The sequence below is a fragment of the Lissotriton vulgaris genome, chromosome 1_1 (assembly GCF_964263255.1).
Source record: "Lissotriton vulgaris chromosome 1_1, aLisVul1.2, whole genome shotgun sequence".
Lineage (NCBI taxonomy): Eukaryota > Metazoa > Chordata > Amphibia > Caudata > Salamandridae > Lissotriton > Lissotriton vulgaris.
In genome coordinates this window covers 44,624,900-44,631,984 of record NC_141685.1, presented here as the reverse complement: position 1 = coordinate 44,631,984, position 7,085 = coordinate 44,624,900, and the positions used below count along the sequence as shown (strand labels likewise).

The window sequence follows — 7,085 nt, the reverse complement described above, 5'->3', positions numbered from 1 at the left end:
TGCCATTCAAGCAGATTAGTACTCCCACGTGTATTTGTGTTTGCACATTATACTCTTGTTGATTAGTTAAACCACTTCACACAATTAATAAAGATTACTATTATGAGGTAATGACTTCACGAGGGGTATACAAAGTTTTGTAACTCCAGCTCGCTCCATCAGGGTTCACAGGAGGTAGGCCTGTCCTGGGGTACAGAGGAGGAGAGGCCTGTCCAGGGGTGCAGGGAAGATGCCTCTCCAGAGGGAGCTGGGGAGGTGAGGCCTATCCAGGGGGTGCATATGAGGTTAGCCTGTCCAGGGGGTCCAGAGTTGGTGAGGCCAGTCTAGGTGTGCAGAGGAGGTGAGGCCTGTCCTGAGGGGTGCAGGGAAGATGCCTCTCCAGCGGAAGCTGGGGAGGTGAGGCCTATCCAGGGGGTGCAGACAAGGTTAGGCCTGTCCAGGGGGTCCAGATTTGGTGAGGCCTGTCCAGGGGGTGCAGATGAGGTTAGCCTGTCCAGGGGGTCCAGAGTTGGTGAGGCCAGTCTAGGTGTGCAGAGGAGGTGAGGCCAGTCCTGGGGAGAAGAGGAGCTGAGCATGAGGAGGTGAGCCTGTTTAAGGTGTTGCAGAGGAGGAGAGTCCTGTCCAAGGTGGTGCAGAGGAGATGAATCCTGTCTAAGGGGGTGCAGAGGAGGTGAGGCCTGTCCAGGGGGTGCAGAGGAGGTGAGGCCTGTTGTCAAGGGCTGTGTTTACTGACAGTGCAGACACTCCCAGGAGCAGAACAATGAGATTTTCCAAATTCCACCACTGGTTTTCCCACAGCCACCAACTGAAGAGTTAACTAGTGGCAGTGCGAACCCAGCTGGAGGAAAGGGTAATGGGACAGAGAAGAGACTGCCTGACCTTCTGGCTCTTCCACTCTACTTCTTCCTTTCTGCCATACTCCGATTTATTCCTTTCTTACTCCCTCTCTTTCTTTAAACATGAGTGGAAAACACTGTAAAAGAAAAGCAAACCATTACTATTTTCCTTCAATTCCTTCTCCACTTTCATACTCTCTCTCTATTTCCTTACCCAGAGTGCCTATGGCTTTTGCTCCTCTTCTATTCTACAATATAAGTATTTTATCCTTTGGGAACCTGCATTATAAATAACATTTTAGCACCCTTTAACTCTGTGAGTTCATTTATTCTTTTTCACTCCTTCGTTCATTCACTCTCTGCCTTACTTTCTTATCTTCTGAATTCTTATTCTTCTTACTTCTCCCTTAGGAACCTTCTGGAGGCTCAGCCCTCAACCAAGCAACGAAGAAATCAGGAACTGAAGTATTCAATGGGTAAGTATTAATTCTTCTATTTATATATTTTTTTCTATTTACTTTAAATTGGTATTTCTTTTTAGTTCTAAATTACCTAACTAACTGACGCACCAAAGCGCTCTAACCTGCGCCAAAGCCTGGCATAAAACTGCACTATTTCTATCTAACTAGACTACAGAAAATCCGTTGGTGAGTGCGTGGTTCTAAAATCAACCGGCGCACTTCACAGCTTGTCTAGACCTCGCGCCCGTGTCCAGGACAACAGGACTAGACCCGCAACTGCGGGACAATGAAGAGCTTTGATTCCTTTTTCCTGCACCCTGACAGTAACCCCTCGCAAGGTTTAGCCTCCGGGCTGAGGTTTGTGAGGAGTTTACGAGCGAAAAATCTTAGTTAATCGGGGAGCATGAGCATCTGATTGTTCCACCCTTGACCTATCCTCTGGGCCAAAACCCTTCCAGTCTACAAGATAGAAGATTTTCCCTTAAATGGACTTTGAAACTAGGATTGTTTTAACTTCAAATTCTTCTTGTCCTTCCACTAAAATAGGTTCTCTGTTTCTCAATTCTTTCAAATGGGGTGAAACCTTTTTAAGAGGAGAAAAATGAAACCCTGGGTGTATTTGTAGCTGTGGTGGTAGTTTTAGTTTGAAAGTCATTGGATTCACTACTTGCTCCACAAGAAATGGATCTATAAATCGGGGTTGAAACTTTCTATTTCCTTTAAGCTTTAGGTTTCTTGTGCTTAAACAAACCCTGTCCCCTTTACTTAAATCTGGTTCTGGTCTTCTTTTTTTATATGCACTTTGCTTGTAGCGTTCCTTAGCTTTCATTAAGTTCTTGGTGGCAGACTCGTGTACCTTGCTAAGATGCTGTACAAAGTTTTGTGCTACAGGCACCGACACTTCTTGAGAGGAAGCCATAGTATTTGGATGCCTTCCATAATACAAGTAGAAAGGGGAAAAACCAGTAGAGGCATTCTTAGCATTATTATGTGCAAACTCGATCAAGCCACTCTCCCTCTTGATCCAAGAGAAACAGTCTGAGATACTTTTCTAACTCTTGATTGGCCCTTTCAGTTTGACCATCTGTTTATGAATGAAAACTTGTTGAATAACGTGTCTCAATTCCCAAACCCCTTGTGTAAGCCTTCCAAAAATAGGATAGAATTTGAGATCCACGATCTGTGATCAAAACCTTAGGAATGCCATGTATCTTAATAACACTTTGATTGAATTGTGTGGCTATTTGTTTGCAGATGACTTCCCTTTCAGGGACATCTTGTCTTGGGTTAGCCAAGATAAAAGATTTAAACAATCTGTTCATACCTACACTGACACCTGATAGTAAAAACACTACAGAAGGGGTGGTCGACGTACATACTATTTTTCTTCAAAACCGAACAGATCCTACTTGGAAAAAAATGGGTAATCTGGCCCACAGACACAAACAACTGTCAAGATAGATTTCAGAAAAAGACACAAGGGTTCGCATTCACTAGGCCAGATCCAAGATATATCCAGAGACAACATCCAGGGATAGTAACATCGTACAGTGTGGGAAAACTGCGCCTTGAGTGGCTACACAGATCTACACTAAAGGAAGTGAAACAACACTTATCTTTACTTAAACTTAGATGAACCTAGATTGGGCAAATGGATGCCATGGGCATCCGGTTCAGAGGGCCCTGAAGCATGTTTGTATGTCCACGCAGCTGTGGCAATAGAAACAGGTGAGGTTTTTAACCCGCTGTGATGTATCCATGTAGGTGCGTTGTGGCAGTAGTAACTGGTGAGGTGTTTAACCCGCTGGGATGTTTCCATGCAGGTGCGTTGTGGCAATAGTAACATGTGAGGTGTTTAACCCAACGTGATGTTTCCATGCAGGTACGTTGTGGCAGTAGTAACGGGTGAGGTGTTTAACCTGCTGTGATGTATCCATACAGGTACGTTGTGGCTGCAGTAACGGGTGCGGTGTTTAACCCGCTGTGCTGTATCCAGGCAAGTGCGTTGTGGCAATAGTAACGGGTGAGGTGTTTAACCTGGAGTGATGTATCCATGCAGGTGCGTTGTGCAGTAGTAACGGGTGAGGTGTTTATCCTGGAGTGATGTATACATGCAGGTGCCTTGTGGCAGTAGTAACAGGTGAGGTGTTTAACCTGCTGTGATGTATCCATGCAGGTGCATTGTGGCAGTAGTAACGGGTGAGGTGTTTAACCTGCTTTGATGTATCCATGCAGATGCGTTGTGGCAGTAGTAATGGGTGAGGTGTTTAACCCGTTGTGATGTATCCATGCAGCTGCGTAGAGGCAGTAGTAACGGGTGAGGTGTTTAACCCGCTGTGATGTATCCATGCAGCTGCGTTGTGACAGTAGTAACGGGTGAGGGAGGGGAGGGGCGTGGCTAGCAGCCAATGCAGAAGGTCGCAGCCTAACGAGGCTCCCGACCCTCTGCCCATAATCCGCCGAATTATCCTGTTTGGGACCCGGGATCCCCGCGGAAACCGGGTCGATCCCGCAGACGACACCAAGGTCTGTCCCGGCGGGAGTGGCGAACCGCGGGAACACCCGCAAAGGGCACTGCGGACCGGAGATCTCCCGACCCTCGGAGCGCAAGATGGCGGCTGCCTGACCTGGCCGTAAGGGGAGACGGCCGCAAATCCGCCCCTGGGGTCATCCCGCCCGAGAAAGGAGAGCGGGGCAACATCAGGCCACCGAGGGGAGACGGCGGCTGCCCGGTGAACCGGCGATCCTAAGGGCGGGGCGCGGCTTGTCCGCGAAAGCAGCTTCGGCGAGGCTCCGCCCCCTTGGCGAGGAAGGACTCCTTGGCGAGGCAGGAAATCCAGTCCCCGGCTTTGCGGCCTATGACACCGGTGAGTGCTGCCGGATCCCTGGCCCTGGCGGATTGCCAAGAGAAGACTGCTCCGTGACGGGACTGCTCCTCCGGGGACGCTCCGGAGTCTCTGAGCGGGGAGCCAGCCCCAGTGCAGCCAAACTCTGCCCGGGAGGCCTGCTATGCAGCCGGGTCCCGGGGCCGAGGATTAGGATCCCTGCCCTCATCTGTGCTGTGGCGCTGGCTTTGGCGGAGGGCCCGGGAGGGGCTTAGATCCCCAACTGCATCATCGCGTCGAACCCAGGAGCCACTGGGGCAGAGACCTTCTGTGCGCAGGGGACGGCATCCTCTCCCTTGGGGGGGCCCGGCTGGGACTACTTGGGGCCACCTGAGCCCTGACCTCGAGCTCTGTGAGTTGTAAACGCCCCTGCTTTGAGTGCTGAGTGAGACCGGCGGAGACCCCCTGAGACTGCTGCGACCCGGCCTTGTGCTCTGGACGTGACGCCCCTGGGGATACCGGCACGCCGACCCTGAGGGCTGGGACAAACCACCTGAGACCACCTGCCCCACCCCGGGACACTGGAGGGGCGCCCCCCCCTGCGAGACACTAAGTTTGGGGCACTGGTCGAGGCTTGACTACTCCTTGTATCCGGGGGAAAGCGGATCGGACCCGCCACAGCTGCATGGTGCGGACACCCCGAAGAGGAGCTGAGTGTGGTGGGGAGACCGGAGCTTGCCGCGTGGACTCTGAAGCGGACCCCTAGCTCTAGAGGGGGTAGAGGCGCACAGTGTGATCCCGAGGTGACATTTCCACGACCGGTGCCGACCTGATCCCCACGGATCTCCCCTGAGGAAGCATTACACCGCTGGACGTCGTGCCAGTAGCGGAGACACCGAGGGGCCGCCGGCCCGCCTGTTACCGGGGTCATCGTCCCTGCCTGACGGCTTTAGAGGCCCGAACCCGCTCTGAGAGTGAAAGATGGGGAAGCCTAAAGGACCTAAGGGAGAGGGAGGTCCATCCACGGAAACGCCGGACGACTCCTCACGTCCCCCCACGGAGCTCCAACAGATGCAAGACCGGATACTGGACGCCATTGCGGCCACGAAGGAGGCACTACACCAGGATATTGGTCAGGTGGCGACGGGGTTAGGGCTTCTGCGGGCGGACCATGCAAAGCTGGCGGACAGAGTCAAGGAAACAGAAGACGCCCTAAAAGTTGTTGTACCGGCTCAAAAGTCGATGGAGGGACGGCTCACAGACGCGTTGGAGCGGATACAAACCCTAGAGAGGAGAGCAGAGGATGCAGAAAACCGCAGTCGGCGGAATAATGTGCGTCTGGTGGGCCTTCCGGAAAAAAAAGAGGGCACGGACATGGTGGGTTTCCTGACCGACTGGCTAAAAACTGTGGTTGCCCCGGAGGGCCTATCTCCCTTCTTCACCTTGGAGCGGGCGCACCGCGTGCCTTCCCGACCCCCGCGTGAGGGCCTGCCGCCCCGCCCAGTGGTCATCAAACTGCTCCACTACAAGGACCGGGATTGGCTCTTACAGCGGGCCAGGGACGCAGGCCCATTTCAAATAGATAACAGCAGGGTCACATTGTTCCCGGACTACACGTTCGAAACCCAGAGACAGCGTGCGTCCTTCCTTTCCATCAAAAAGGAATTGCGTACGGAGGGGCTGCAGTACTCCCTGCTGTTCCCGGCCAAACTCCGTGTGATCATAGACGAGAGGGCGTTGTTTTTTGAAACATCTGCAGAGGCATGGACTTGGTGGGATACCTACAAAGCGGGAACGGACGGGGCCCGGTACCGGGCAGAGGAAGAGCGCCAGGACCACGCAATCAGACGATCACGCAGGCTTCGTAACCGTGGCAGGGGCCCCAGAAGACCGACGACCTCGCAAACGGAGGAAGAACGGAAGGCGGCACTACTTGCGGTGAAAGAGGTGTCGGGACCGGCACCGGCCCTGTCGGCAAGGGACTCGGCCTCGGAGGCCCTGGCTACGGGCTCGGACACTGACTTGTCGGGATTGGATGGCGCCAGAGGCCCAAAGGTCACGCCGCAAACTTCGGGAGAGATCATCGGACCCTGACAGCTGTCCACGATTACAGAGAGGTATGACTCTAAAGGCGACGCCTCCACGAACACTGGGACAGACCACTGTGAGACTTTTCTTTTATGAGTCACATTGGGAACTATAGGGCGGAGGGGCGTGGGGACGGGATTGGGAAGGGTCAGTAGCCAGTTCACGTACCACTGGGCCCATAAGGCCTCCGTGGTGTTTACTACGGACTACAAAGTTTAGTGGGCGCGGTTGCTCACAGGTTTGGATGGGAGCGACTACTTTGCAGTTGGGTCCTATTCTGGGGGTGGGGGGGCCTGGAGAAGTTGGGGAGACTCGAGGCGGGGTTTGGGGTGGGGGGAAGAGGGGGGCGTTGGGGACGGGAAGGGGCGGGATGGTGTCTGGTGTCCGGATGCAAACTGATATTGGACTGCAGCGAGTAAGTTGGGACAATGGCTAGTATGGGTTTGCTGAAATGTGTGTCCTGGAATGTGCGGGGACTGAATTCAATGACGAGAAGGCACAAGATACATTCCCACCTTGTTCGTAGAGGAGTACACATAGCCTTTTTACAAGAGACCCATTTAACTAAAAAGGAGGGGGTTGCTTTGCAGAGGAGGTGGAGGGGTCACCTGTTTCACACCACATACTCGGCGTTTGCTAGGGGGACACTAATTTGGATCAGGGCAGGGGTTCCCTTCCAGGTCACTAGGCACACTGTAGACCCTGACGGGAGATTTGTGGCGGTTGAGGGGTTACTCAGGGGTCGCCAGATTGTTCTTTGTAGCGCCTATGCGCCGAACGTGGAGCAGGCTTCATACTTCACCAGGCTGTCCAGGCTGTTGGCCTCTTATTTAACTGGGCCGATGCTGATGGGGGGGGACTTCAACTCTATAGAG

The 7,085-nt window shown here is 53.1% G+C and overlaps 1 pseudogene across 1 annotated transcript in view; it reads left to right on the top strand.

Annotated features, from left to right (window-relative positions):
* The first annotated feature begins 1,245 nt into the window (after positions 1 to 1,245).
* LOC147737145 (uncharacterized) overlaps positions 1,246 to 7,085 on the top strand; it is a 39,383-nt pseudogene continuing 33,543 nt past the window's right edge. Inside the window, exon 1 of the transcript XR_015310083.1 lies at positions 1,246 to 1,312. The product of XR_015310083.1 is annotated as an uncharacterized LOC147737145 (transcript). The remainder of the gene's footprint in view (positions 1,313 to 7,085) is intronic.